The following is a 15075-nucleotide window of genomic DNA, read 5'->3' on the forward strand; positions in this document are numbered from 1 at the left end:
ATTTATTGTCATTCACAGAGAAAATTGTCAGCAGAAATTTCTCTGGTATGAACTACCAAAAATTCACAGAGAAATTTAACTTGTATCGTCCCAAGGGGATGCCTATATGATCATGTAATCTGTAATACTTTGTGTTAGCACAAAACAATCATCAAACTCAACAAAACACAAAGCGCACAGTTATTTTATCTGCCACTGGAAAATTTATCTGGATGAAATTGACGGATTCAAATGGTGACAGAAAATGGAATTTCTGAGTTATGAATTTCTCTGGGTTGAGTGATTTGGAGAGGAGGAATTTCTCCGTGTTGGTGAGGAAAATTTCTCTGGCTTTGACACAAATTTCTGAGTTGAAGTGAGTCCAGAGAAATTCTTCCCTGGTCTAGAGAAATTCTCAACTCAGAGAAATTTCAAAAGAGCTTAATTTTGTTTCTTGGTTATACAATAATTTTTTGTATGCTCTGTCTGGTGTGCACATTTCTTGAAATGATTGGTATGAAGCTACCAGAAATTCACAGAGAAATTTAACTCATATCTCGCCAAAGAAGGTGCCTATATGATCATTCAATCTCTAATGCACCGTATTAGTACAAAACAAATACAATCCACACATTACTTTAGTCTGCCATTGTCAAATTTATGTGTGTAACGCCCTCAAAATAATAGCATTAAACCCATCAATTAAGAGATTCATTAACATATGAAATAACCATATTCTTCCATTTCTACAGAGTCTTATTACATAAGTATTACATGTTAACAACAAAAGCAAAATGCCCCACGGGCTTACAGCTTTCCAAGTTAACACTTGGTTACACAAAAAGGAGTACTAACTCATACACATTAAGCCCTTGGCTTGTATTCACATGTAATACATCAAAAAGTAAAACGACAACATTATGTCCGCCTCTAGCCTCCCAAGCTATGTCCTTGGAGGTGGCATGCTTCCTGCACCTGAAAATGATATTCCCATATAAGGTGAGCCACAGCCCAGTAGAAATACACTAAACCAACCATGAACAATGACTAAAATATTAGCAATTGATAGATGGCCAACACTGATACAATCACATAAATCACATATTTATGTCATACGACTTATGAGTCCAAGATTCCTTTCATTTTCCCTTTTTCAACGGATAGGCATATAAGCACTAACCACATTATCAACAGATATGTATAACAACAATATCCACATTCTCAGATAAGCAAATAAGCTATATCCACATTCTACAACAGATATGTGTAACTACAATATCCACAGATAAGCATATAAGCTATATCCACACATCACAAAGATAAGCATATATAAGCTCTATCTTCACTTCTTTAGACAAGCATATGAGCTGTATCTACGGAGTTCATCCCCTATCTTCTCCCAACACTATCCGGTTTAGAGGTACATCCCCTATCTTCCCCTAAACCGCGGAGTACATCCCCCATCTCCTTCTCTACACATAACGTATACAAACACATTGGTTCTATATACAATCACTCAATACATATAGTTAATGTATTCTATCAACCGTCAAGTTCCATGACACACTTCATTGATTAGTTTCAGTTTGCCTAATCATCATGCATTGTCTACAACAATCACGACTATCCTCCACCGATAGCCCAAAGCAGTTATTTCTATACAGAAAATAAATGCACAATGGATATTTAATCAACATTTCATTTCCTCACTCCTCACAATTAATTATCCCAATTAATTAAACAATGTAATTAGGTCAATTTCCATAATTAACATTTCAACCCTTAGGTCCCATTTTCATCAATGATTTAACATTTATGCCATTTCTCTACTCCAAACATGCATCTAGGTTTATTATGAATAAAACCCCAACTTTTGCAAAATTGCACAAAAGTCCCAAACTTTCACAAAATTACCAAACCAACCCCAACATCTCAAAATACCAAAATTTAAAGACAAAATCCATAGAGAGGAGTAGGATATCCCTACCTCGAAGTTTGAGCCAAAAAGGAGATGAAGACTCGAAGATCAACGTGTTCCAAATCCAAACTTTTTCAGATTAAGTCAAAGCTCTCAACGCCCTCTATCTTTTTAACAAAGGCCCTAGGCTAGATTCACACTCTAGGGAGATCAATTCTTAGAGAGAATATAAGTGTAGAGAGAGAGAGAGTCTCGGATCTAGGGTTTAAAAGAAAAAAGAAGGTGAAAAAGTGATGTTTAAAATCGCTACTGTCCGCTGATATAAAACACGCTCGCTCGAGCGAAGCCTTCATCGCTCGAGCGACCAGACACAGAAAACTCTCGCTCGAGCCAAGAAGTACTCGCTCGAGCCAAAAACTCAAAAGTGCGCTCGAGCGAAGGGATGCTCGCTCGAGCCAACAACTCAAACCATCAGGTCTGTAACCAGAAGCACGCTCGAGCGACAGACCTCTCGCTCGAGCTAAGAACAAACCAGACCGCTCGAGCCAAGAAAAGATCGCTCGAGCCAAGAAACACAACTCTCAGGTCCAGAACCAGACGCCATCGCTCGCTCGAGCGAAGCCACTCTGGCTCGACCCACCAGACACAAACTCAACTCTCGCTCGAGCGACAAACTCCTCGCTCGAGCGAAGGTCCAAAAATCTGGGCAGCAACACTAGGCTCCCAAACACAACCAACCTGAAACAAACCTGCCCAACACATCCTATAACTCAAATACGAAGAAAAAGGATGCAAACAAGATAATAAACAACTGCCAACATTCACGGACACATGTCCGGATCACCGTTCAACAAGGGTAAACCCGGGATCGCTATAACCTCCCCCCCTTAAAGAATTTCGTCCCCGAAATTAAGCACAAGTTTTTCAAAAACAAGTTTTTCTAAAACAAGTCTTTCTTTATTTTAAACAATGTTATACTTTAACATTCAACAATTCGACCCATTACCGGTCACCCCCTCCATTTAACAAGAGGCATTTCACAATATGTAAACAACATATGTACTTTCAACATGCATCAACATTATGCACTATCTTTCCAATTTCAACAATATATTCAACATATATAGTGTTACATTCAACTTCCATATGAGGCAAGTTCCAAAACATACTTCCAATAAACCAAACATTTTCAATGTTTCACAACTCAAGACATATAGAAAAGCTCTTAAGTTCAACAATAATTCAGAATTTAAATACAAGATTACATATCAACAAACAAGTCCGGATATTTCTCGTGGACTTCCAACTCACGTTCCCAAGTGGCCTCCTCCACTCCGTGATGTTTCCACAAGACTTTCACCAAAGGAATGGTCTTGCCACGCAGGACCTGATCCCGCCTATCCAAGACCCGAACCGGTCTCTCCTCATACGAGGCATCCTCATCTACCTCTAAATCGGTCCAATCCAACACATGTGATGGATCTGGCTCATACTTCCGAAGCATACTCACATGAAGCACGTCATGTACGTCGGACAACTGCGGCGGTAAGGCTAACCGATAAGCAACCTCACCAATCCTCTCAAGAATCTCAAAAGGACCAATAAACCGAGGGGATAACTTCCCACTCTTCCCAAATCTTATCAGACCTCGCCTAGGTGATATCTTCAGAAAGACATGATTACCTACCTCAAACGCCAAAGGCCTCCTCCTACGGTCAGCATAAGATTTCTGCCGACTCTGGGCTGTAACAAGCCTCCTACGGATAAGCTCAACTTTCTCCGTCGTCTCCCTAACCAACTCCGGACCCAACAAAGGTGCATCACCTACCTCGGCCCAACAAACTGGAGACCTACACGGTCGGCCATACAAGGCTTCAAACGGTGCCATACCGATGCTAGACTGAAAACTGTTGTTGTAGGCAAACTCTACCAAGGGCAAGTGCCTCTCCCACGTCCCACTGAAGTCAAGGACACAACCCCGAAGCATATCCTCGAGGATCTGAATAGTACGCTCGGACTGCCCGTCAGTCTGAGGATGATAAGCCGTACTAAAGGTCAACTTAGTGCCCAAGGCACTCTGCAAACTCTGCCACAACCTAGCAGTAAAACGAGGATCTCTATCTGAGACAATCGTCACTGGGACCCCGTGCAATCTCACTACGTCCCGAACATACAAGTCGGCAAGATGATCTACCGAATCTCTTACGCGCATAGGAATGAAGTGCGCCGACTTAGTCAACCGGTCTACAACCACCCAAATAGCATCACTACCCCGCTGAGTCCTCGGAAGACCTACAACGAAGTCCATAGTGACATGCTCCCACTTCCACTCGGCAACAGGCAAGGGTTGCAACAAACCCGCTGGCCTCTGATGCTCGGCCTTCACTTGCTGGCAAGTAAGGCACTTCGATACGAAAACAGCCACATCTCTCTTCATACCCTGCCACCAAAACTGGCGACCCAAATCCTGATACATCTTAGTACCTCCCGGATGCACTGCAAGGCGCGAATGGTGAAACTCTCGGAGTACTTCCTCTCGGCAAGACTCCGGTACAAACAAACGGTCTCGGTATCTCACACTCAGGTCGGGATACACCGTCAAACCCTTCTCAACTTTCCCACTGGAGATCTTCTCTCGGAGGGATTCTACCTCAAGGTCACCTCTCTGTGCCTCTAACACTCTAATCACAAGTGTAGGCTGCGCAACAACAGAAAACAAGGCCGCAGCCTCAACAGATTCGCCCAGTAGCAAATCAAACTCGCCAAGTGCTCCCAACATCTCCCATTCCCGGATGGCTATACTAGCTACATCACTAATGGATTTCCTACTAAGGGCATCAGCCACAACATTGGCCTTTCCCGGATGATAGTGCAACTCAAAATCATAATCCTCGATGAACTCCATCCACCTTCTCTGCCTCAAATTCAAGTCTCTCTGTGTAAACAGATACTTCAAACTCTTGTGGTCCGAGAATACCTCGAACTTCTCACTATAAAGGTAGTGCCTCCAAATTTTCAAGGCAAAGATCACAGCCGCTAATTCTAGGTCGTGTGTGGGGTAATTCTTCTCGTGTATTTTCAACTGACGTGAGCCATAAGCTACCACTTTCCCCTCTTGCATCAACACACAACCCAAACCCTCCCGTGAGGCATCACAATAAACCGCATAACCCAACCCTCTCTCCGGAATAATCAACACCGGAGCGGTGGTCAATCTAACTTTCAGCTCTTGGAACGACTTTTCACAAGTCTCACTCCACACAAACTTGACTCCCTTCCGAGTCAGTCTAGTCAACAGTGACGCTAACCTGGAGAAATCTTTCACAAACCGACGGTAATACCCAGCTAATCCCAGAAAACTGCGAATCTCAAACACACTCTTAGGCTGTACCCAATCTTGCACTGCCTCAACCTTGGATGTATCAACAGACACCCCTTCCCCGGATACCACGTAGCCTAAGAATTTGACTTCCCTCAGCCTGAACTCACACTTCCCAAACTTGGCATACAGCCTATGGGCTCTAAGCAACTCAAGCACCACTCTCAAGTGTTCCTCGTGCTCCTCCTCTGAAGGCGAATAGATAAGGATGTCGTCCACAAAGACGACCACAAATCGATCTAAGAACTCCCGGAAAATCCAGTTCATCAAGTCCATAAAGACTGCCGGTGCATTGGTAAGCCCAAATGGCATCACCAGAAACTCATAATGGCCATACCGCGTACGGAATGCCGTTTTTGGAATATCCCCTTCCCTGACCCTCAACTGGTGGTATCCCGATCTCAAGTCTATTTTAGAGAAACAACGGGAACCCTTCAACTGGTCAAACAAATCATCTATACGGGGCATAGGATACTTATTCTTAACCGTAGCCCGATTCAACTTCCGGTAGTCAATACACAATCTCAAGGCACCATCTTTCTTTTTAACAAAGAGGGCCGGCGCTCCCCACGGCGAAACATTAGGGCGAACAAAGCCCTTATCAAACAATTCCTGGAGCTGAACTTTCAACTCAACCAACTCTGCTGGAGCAAAATGGTAAGGTGCCATAGAAATCGGCGCCGTGCCGGGCACTAATTCAATAGAAAACTCTATCTCACGGTAAGGCGGCAAACTAACAAGATCTTCGGGAAAGACATCCGAATACTCACAAACCACCCTCGGCAACACAATCTATGTCTCATCACACTCACTACTCTCAAAGCTAGCAAGTAGACCACTAAGCTCACTTCGCCCTCGCGAATCATACCCCGGTGCCAAAACACTACCAACCTGGTCTCCCAAGAAATGGAACCACTCCCCGCTCAAGGTACATAACGTGACCCTCTGGCGGTAGCAATCGATAACAGCCCAGTATGACGATAGCCAGTCCATACCCAAAATAACATCAAAACTCTTCATAGGCATGACAACAAACGGAAAAGGAAGCCTATAGTCGGCGACCTCTATATCACATCCTCTAACACCCTGTTTCAGGATCAACTCACCACCCAAAGGCGATACCACACAAATAGGAGATGCTAACTGTGCTAACTCCAATTCCAAAACAGATGCAAATGCAGCAGATACAAAAGAATGAGATGCACCCGTGTCTATCAACACATTAGCAACCGAGTTGCAAAACAGAAAAGTACCTCTCACCACAGATGGAGCCGGTACTAAATCCTGCGCGGTAACAGCATACACGCGCCCCGTAGGCCCCTGGTCTACCTGCTCACCTCTCGGAGCAAAAGACTGCTGCACAGACTGGGATGACGAAGCTCCCGGATTGGCCCTCGAGGCCTGCACAGACTGAGCTGGCTGAAAACCCTGCGTCTGCCTAGAACCAGACGCTCCCGAAGTGGCACTCAACTGCGGGCAAAACCTCTTCAGGTGCCCAGGCTGTCCACACTGATAACAAGTCAAGGGCTGCCCCCTGCCCAAACTCTGACTCTGCGGTCTAGCTGAAGACGAAGCAGCTCTCTGACCCCCACCCTTCTGCGGGCAAACAGAAACCTTGTGACCCAGCTAGCCACACTTGTAACAGGTGAATTCCCCCTGACCACCTCTCCCGGAGCCTGCACTCGGCACTGGAAATGTCAATCTAGCAACACCACCCTGCGACTGCTGAGGGTTAGAACCCATCTGCCTCTTGCCATCACCCTAGCCATCTTGGCTCCTCTTGGAGCCTCTCTGCCCCTCATCCTCCTCCTGCATCATGAGCTCCACATGAGCTGCAGCGTCCACTAGGTGTCTGTACTCTCGGATGTAAGACCCACCAACCCTCAACTTGAGGCCCCGCCTCAACTTCCACTCAAACTCATAGCAACGGCGTTCCTCAGACGCCACCAGTTCAGGTGCAAACCTGGACAAACTAGTAAAGGTAGCCTCAAACTCGGCCACTGACAAGCCCTGCTGATTAAGCCGGCTAAACTGATCCCTCAGCTTCTCCCTAGCTGCTGCAGACAAAAACCTCTCCTGAAAAGCATTTATAAACGCCTCCCAAGTACCACCAACACGAGCCTTCTCATACTTCCACCACTGACCCGCATCTCCCTTCAGTTGGAAGGATGCCAAGGTCACTTTCAGTGCTCCGTCCTCGATGCCAAGCATCTCGAACGTCTTACTCATTTGCTCTAGCCACTCATCAGCCTTCAGTGGCTCCTTCGGATCCCCGATAAACTCATCTGGATTAGACCGGAAGAACTCCCTCTTCAAGAAAGAAGGCCCTGCCTCAACGGCCTGATTCCCAGCTCTAAGAATACCCAAAGCTCCTACTATCTCTCTGGCCAAGGCACCCATGGCCTGCTGACCCACTGGCTCGGCCACATTGGCCTGACCAACTCCCTCCTGCACTGCCGGAACCTCCTCCGGTAACGGTACTTCCTGCCTCGCAGGTCTACCACGCCTAGCACCTCTTCCTCGTCCTGACATCCTAATAAAGGTAACACAGAACATTAGCACATTCATAAGTGTGCCGAAACTAAACACTCACGTTCTAATGCATGGACAACTGTAATTCATTCCACATAAGCACATAAACACATAAGCACTTACGAATTTCATTTCCGGATAATGATAGTCCCGAGGCGTTGCTAGAGTTCCGGTTAGAAATAGCATTGATCAAGTGCTTTTCCAACAAGACTCCCAGAAACCCAAGGATCCAATCAACATCCTAGAAATTAAATCCCATACCCACATAGTCACATAAGCATGTTATCAATTAAGCACATAGCATATGATACTACATCTAAGTCTCTATCAAGCGAGACGAACCCACTGTGATACTAATCACTTCCCACGTACCCAAAGTATTCGAACCTGGTACGCTCTGATACCAAGTTGTAACGCCCTCAAAATAATAGCATTAAACCCATCAATTAAGAGATTCATTAACATATGAAATAACCATATTCTTCCATTTCTACAGAGTCTTATTACATAAGTATTACATGTTAACAACAAAAGCAAAATGCCCCACGGGCTTACAGCTTTCCAAGTTAACACTTGGTTACACAAAAAGGAGTACTAACTCATACACATTAAGCCCTTGGCTTGTATTCACATGTAATACATCAAAAAGTAAAACGACAACATTATGTCCGCCTCTAGCCTCCCAAGCTATATCCTTGGAGGTGGCATGCTTCCTGCACCTGAAAATGATATTCCCATATAAGGTGAGCCACAGCCCAGTAGAAATACACTAAACCAACCATGAACAATGACTAAAATATTAGCAATTGATAGATGGCCAACACTGATACAATCACATAAATCACATATTTATGTCATACGACTTATGAGTCCAAGATTCCTTTCATTTTCCCTTTTTCAACGGATAGGCATATAAGCACTAACCACATTATCAACAGATATGTATAACAACAATATCCACATTCTCAGATAAGCAAATAAGCTATATCCACATTCTACAACAGATATGTGTAACTACAATATCCACAGATAAGCATATAAGCTATATCCACACATCACAAAGATAAGCATATATAAGCTCTATCTTCACTTCTTTAGACAAGCATATGAGCTGTATCTACGGAGTTCATCCCCTATCTTCTCCCAACACTATCCGGTTTAGAGGTACATCCCCTATCTTCCCCTAAACCGCGGAGTACATCCCCCATCTCCTCCTCTACACATAACGTATACAAACACATTGGTTCTATATACAATCACTCAATACATATAGTTAATGTATTCTATCAACCGTCAAGTTCCATGACACACTTCATTGATTAGTTTCAGTTTGCCTAATCATCATGCATTGTCTACAACAATCACGACTATCCTCCACCGATAGCCCAAAGCAGTTATTTCTATACAGAAAATAAATGCACAATGGATATTCAATCAACATTTCATTTCCTCATTCCTCACAATTAATTATCCCAATTAATTAAACAATGTAATTAGGTCAATTTCCATAATTAACATTTCAACCCTTAGGTCCCATTTTCATCAATGATTTAACATTTATGCCATTTCTCTACTCCAAACATGCATCTAGGTTTATTATGAATAAAACCCCAACTTTTGCAAAATTGCACAAAAGTCCCAAACTTTCACAAAATTACCAAACCAACCCCAACATCTCAAAATACCAAAATTTAAAGACAAAATCCATAGAGAGGAGTAGGATATCCCTACCTCGAAGTTTGAGCCAAAAAGGAGATGAAGACTCGAAGATCAACGTGTTCCAAATCCAAACTTTTTCAGATTAAGTCAAAGCTCTCAACGCCCTCTATCTTTTTAACAAAGGCCCTAGGCTAGATTCACACTCTAGGGAGATCAATTCTTAGAGAGAATATAAGTGTAGAGAGAGAGAGAGTCTCGGATCTAGGGTTTAAAAGAAAAAAGAAGGTGAAAAAGTGATGTTTAAAATCGCTACTGTCCGCTGATATAAAACACGCTCGCTCGAGCGAAGCCTTCGTCGCTCGAGCGACCAGACACAGAAAACTCTCGCTCGAGCCAAGAAGTACTCGCTCGAGCCAAAAACTCAAAAGTGCGCTCGAGCGAAGGGATGCTCACTCGAGCCAACAACTCAAACCATCAGGTCTGTAACCAGAAGCACGCTCGAGCGACAGACCTCTCGCTCGAGCGAAGAACAAACCAGACCGCTCGAGCCAAGAAAAGATCGCTCGAGCCAAGAAACACAACTCTCAGGTCCAGAACCAGACGCCATCGCTCGCTCGAGCGAAGCCACTCTGGCTCGACCCACCAGACACAAACTCAACTCTCGCTCGAGCGACAAACTCCTCGCTCGAGCGAAGGTCCAAAAATCTGGGCAGCAACACTAGGCTCCCAAACACAACCAACCTGAAACAAACCTGCCCAACACATCCTATAACTCAAATACGAAGAAAAAGGATGCAAACAAGATAATAAACAACTACCAACATTCACGGACACATGTCCGGATCACCGTTCAACAAGGGTAAACCCGGGATCGCTATAATGTGGATGAATATAAACCTTCAAAACGCAATACACAGAATTTTCTCTACCATAAGAAAATTTCTCTGGATGAATTTGACAGGTATTACAAACCCACTGCCTATAGTATATATCAGCAAACACAATGCACACTTTAACTGATATTGAAAAATTTCTCTGGATGAATTTGATTGATATTATTATATACACTGTCTAAAAAATACATTTCACAAAACAAAATACACAAAGTAATCATCAAATGTATTATTCAATCAATAAAATGTATAATCCTCAACTATTTAACAAAGGTTCCTTGCATGTCCTCTTATTATGGTGACCAATACTCTCACAACGACTACACTTAATCACCCTTTTAAACTCTCCACTAGAAGCAATTCTGTTTTTCATCGGCCACCCAGCAGGTCTCTTGCTCAATGGAGGTAAAATCATAGCATCTTCAATGCTACACACAGGTTTTTCAACAGTTGGAACTGGGCCAATCGAAAACGAGTATGCTTGACGATACATATCAGCATAAAAAAATGGTTCAACAAATGAATTCAAATTCTTTCCACTCCTAAAAATTACAGCAACAGCATGTTGACATGGATACCCATTTGTTTCCCATTTTCGACATGAACAAGTTCTCAACCCAAGATCAACCATAACCGAAGGAAAACAATGCACTTCAAAGACATTATCAGATGATAAACTCACATTCCATGTCCTCTCATCCAAAAAAGACTTCTCCAACACACTATCCATACGAGGACACAGAATTTTATTCCATTTACTAGAGAGCAGCCTCCTATCAGACCTCATATTCATGATTTGCAACCGTATCATGTCTACCAAATTTGTTATTAGCAAGTGCTGAGCTTCTCATATCCATGAATTGAATGACTCAGCAACATTTGAATACATCTCACCATAACGTTTCCCCGCAAAATATGCATCACTCCAATTTTCATATGGTAAACTTCTCAAGAAAACACTCACAATGTCTGCTCCCTCACTTTTTAATTCATTTAACTTGAAATGAAATTATGCCTTTGTTGGAGCATATGCACATTCTGAAAACTTCGACACAATCGTCTCCCTAACCAAACTTGTGTTTCCACATGACAACTTATCCCTCAAATTTCTCTTCAGATGTTCCAGAAAAAATCCATGAAAGCAGTTAGGGAAAAACCTAGCAATTCCCTCAACAATACCACAATGCCGATCTGATATGAAACTTATCACCCTTTCTGATCCCAATACTTCACATAAATGTTCAAGAAACCAACACCAATTGTCTTTATTCTCAACATCAACAACAGCAAAAGCTACAGGAAAAAAACCTACAAAACAAATAGGAACAAGCATATTAGATATACACATGCAGAGAAAAATAGAACAACAAACAACCAGAGAAGTTTGACACTGCCAACATCCAGAGAAAATTCACTTAATGCCCAACTCCGGAGAAAATTCACACATTGGCAACATCTAGAGAAAATTGACTTAGTGACCAACTATAGAGAAAATTCACACAATCATAATATCCAGAGAAAATTCACTTAGTGACCACCTGCAGATACAATTCACACAATGACAACATCCAGAGAAAATTCATACACTGACCAAAATCCAGTGAAAATTCTCACAGTGGCCAAAACCAGAGAAAATTCACATTCACTCAATTCCTACATGTATAGAAAATTCACATACTTAGATAAAATTAGATATATTTACAATTGCCTTCATTCCCATCTTTCCCCGTTGCAGCAAGCATAACTCCTTTGTATCGTCCTTTCAAAAATGTTCCATCAAGAAAAAGCAATGACCGACAATATTTGAAACCAACAATGCATGCATGAAAAGCTATAAACACTCTTTTGAAACGCTTGTTATCTTCAAAATCTAACTCAAAACGACTACCTGGATTGTTCTTCAATGCCTCATCAAAATACCACCGTAATTGATCAAATGACAAACAAGAATCCCCATATATACTACATTTTGCTTTTTCAACACCCAACCAACCACAGTTATAACTGATTGAGACCTCATACTTGTCTTTCATTTCTTTCACAACATCCACTGGACGAGTTAAAGGTTTTGCACTTACCTCTTCAAGTATTAGCCCAGAAACTAAGCTGGAAGTCATCCTCGAATGTTTACTCGTACGAACCGCCACACCACACGTATGTTCATTGTTCAAAGTCCTTATGTAGAAGAACCCATTTGTTTTTTCAACAGAAGCATGTACACGCCACATACATCCCTTTGATTCCTTATATGCACATTCTGTCGTAACCCTCAACTTGTCATTTTTAACATACGTAAACTGAAAACCAACCTCAATAGCATACTTGCATAAAAAAGTACGGAACTCAACCACACCACCCTCAAACTTTTGTCCAACACTCGTAATATTATTCCGCCAACTAGCCGACAATAACACCTTTTCTTGGTGAGAACAAAACTTAGAGAGTGAATTCCTTTCAATATCCACCAGCCTATCACACTCACCATCCACAACATCTACCCAATTAGACCCCACTTCATCCTCTTCATCAGAAGTACTACATCTAGTAACTGAAACATCAACTATATCAACACCGCGTGCACAAACAACCCTCAACATATTCAACAAATCAATATTATTTCGAACCATACAATTCGGATGGCCCAAAATAGAATATGAAATACACATAGTCTCAGGTTTCAAATTCTCCCATGTTTTACACAAAATGCGAACCAATTCCTCAAAATTCAATTCGCATGAAACATTAATGACAATAGTATCATTCCCATATTTGCACAGCAACAACACTGCACTGTCCATTGAAACTGAAACAAAAAATAACAAAAATAATTTGTTTAACATAGAAACACTTCACAAGAACAACATAAAAGTCCAGAGAAATTTCTAAAAATTATAATTTTCTCTGAACTTAAAATAAAAGTCCAAAGACATCTACAAACTGATATTCACCTTCAAGATGATAAAAAACAAAATCACAGAAACTTAATGAATCACAGCGAAATTTACTGCTAACTATTAAACACAATCATAGAAAAAAATCACAAGAATATCTATTATGAAATTATAGGCTTCTCTATGATTTTCACCTCACTACAACCTAACAATTTTCTATGCGTCATTCTGTAATATTGCACTCATAGAAAAATCCAGAGAAATTTACAAACTTATATACACCTTCAAGATAACAAAAAACACTGCATTGTCCATCTAAACTGAAAGAAAAAACACAAAAAATAACTTTTGCTTAGACAAACAAAAACTTCTATTCATCTTCTACAATCATATAATTTTCTCTGAACTACAAACTCAAAGTGAGTAACAAACTTACAATTTTCTCTGAACTACAAATACAAGTCTAGAGAAATTTATGAACTTACATTCACTTTCTCATATTCTATCTGCATTAGAAACTTCTAATAATATGTCCATATGCACTTATAATTTCCTCTGGACTACACAAACAAAAGTGCAGAAAATGAAATTTCTCTGGTTTGAAAAAACATATAACAAAACTTATCATTGATCAACATGTTGATAAAAAACAGAGCACAAAAAATGAACTCTAAACATCAAAATCACCTATACTGTCAACACTATTTGAAATTGATCAAAAAACAAAGAATGAAAAATTAATTAATTACAAATATAAAAATCAACTCTATCAAGCTGGCCTCTCTCTAAACAAAAATTCAAAACAAAAATCAAAATCCATGTGGAATCTAAATCGAAAACAAACCTGATTCAACTCCACTAAAAAACCTACGCGATCAACACACTGTCAACACTCTTTGAAATTGATTAAAAAACAAATAATAAAAAATTAATTCAAAAAATAAAAATCAACTCTATCAAGCTGGCCTCTCTCTAAACAAAAATTCAAAACAAAAATCAAAATGCATGTGGTATCTCCATCGAAAACAAACCTGATTCAACCCCACTGAAAATCTACGCGATCAACACACTGTAACACCACTAAAATCTCCGACGAAATCTCCGACGAAATCTCCAACGAAATCTACACGATCATAGCAATCTTTCTCATCAACTCCACTGAAATCTCTACTATGAAATCTCCACTGAAATCTTCGACGAAAAATCTGACGAAATCTCCACTGCAAATTCGGTTTCCAAAATCTATCAGTTAAGTCAACAATATAATATTCAAACAAATTTATGTTATAAAGGAAGGGTAATTTTGGTACTTCACAACCTAAAATAAATTTGAGGGACCTTAGCCATCAAAACATATTATTTTGGATCTCTCCTCCTATCAAAAGTAGAGGGGGGACCTTAGGCCAATTTTTCCTTAAAAAAAATGTGTAAAAAAGTAGAAAGGTGATATGACTTAAATAAGTAGACTTATATAGGTTATGCTAAACACCCCTAAGTATGCTTCAAAGGTGCAAGCACAATATAAATCACCTCATACACAAATAAGATATACACAAATAAGGTATATTTAGGGCATAGAGAGTAATGGACTGGAAAAAGAGAGAAATTTTTCTGAAATATCATTTTTTTATCAACATTTATATTTCTACAGTTAAATTTAATTATCTACACATAGTAAGAATTTACTATTTATATTGTAAAAAATTTTAATTTTGTTAAGTGTTGTTTGAAATATATTGAAAAGTGAAATCCAAATTTTTTTAAAAAAAATATTATTAAAAATAAAAAACTGAAATGAAACCAATGCTATTTTAAAATTTCAAC

This window comes from Camellia sinensis, chromosome 15 (genome assembly GCF_055761805.1).
Source record: "Camellia sinensis isolate YWXY chromosome 15, ASM5576180v1, whole genome shotgun sequence".
NCBI classification, from domain to species: Eukaryota; Viridiplantae; Streptophyta; class Magnoliopsida; order Ericales; family Theaceae; genus Camellia; species Camellia sinensis.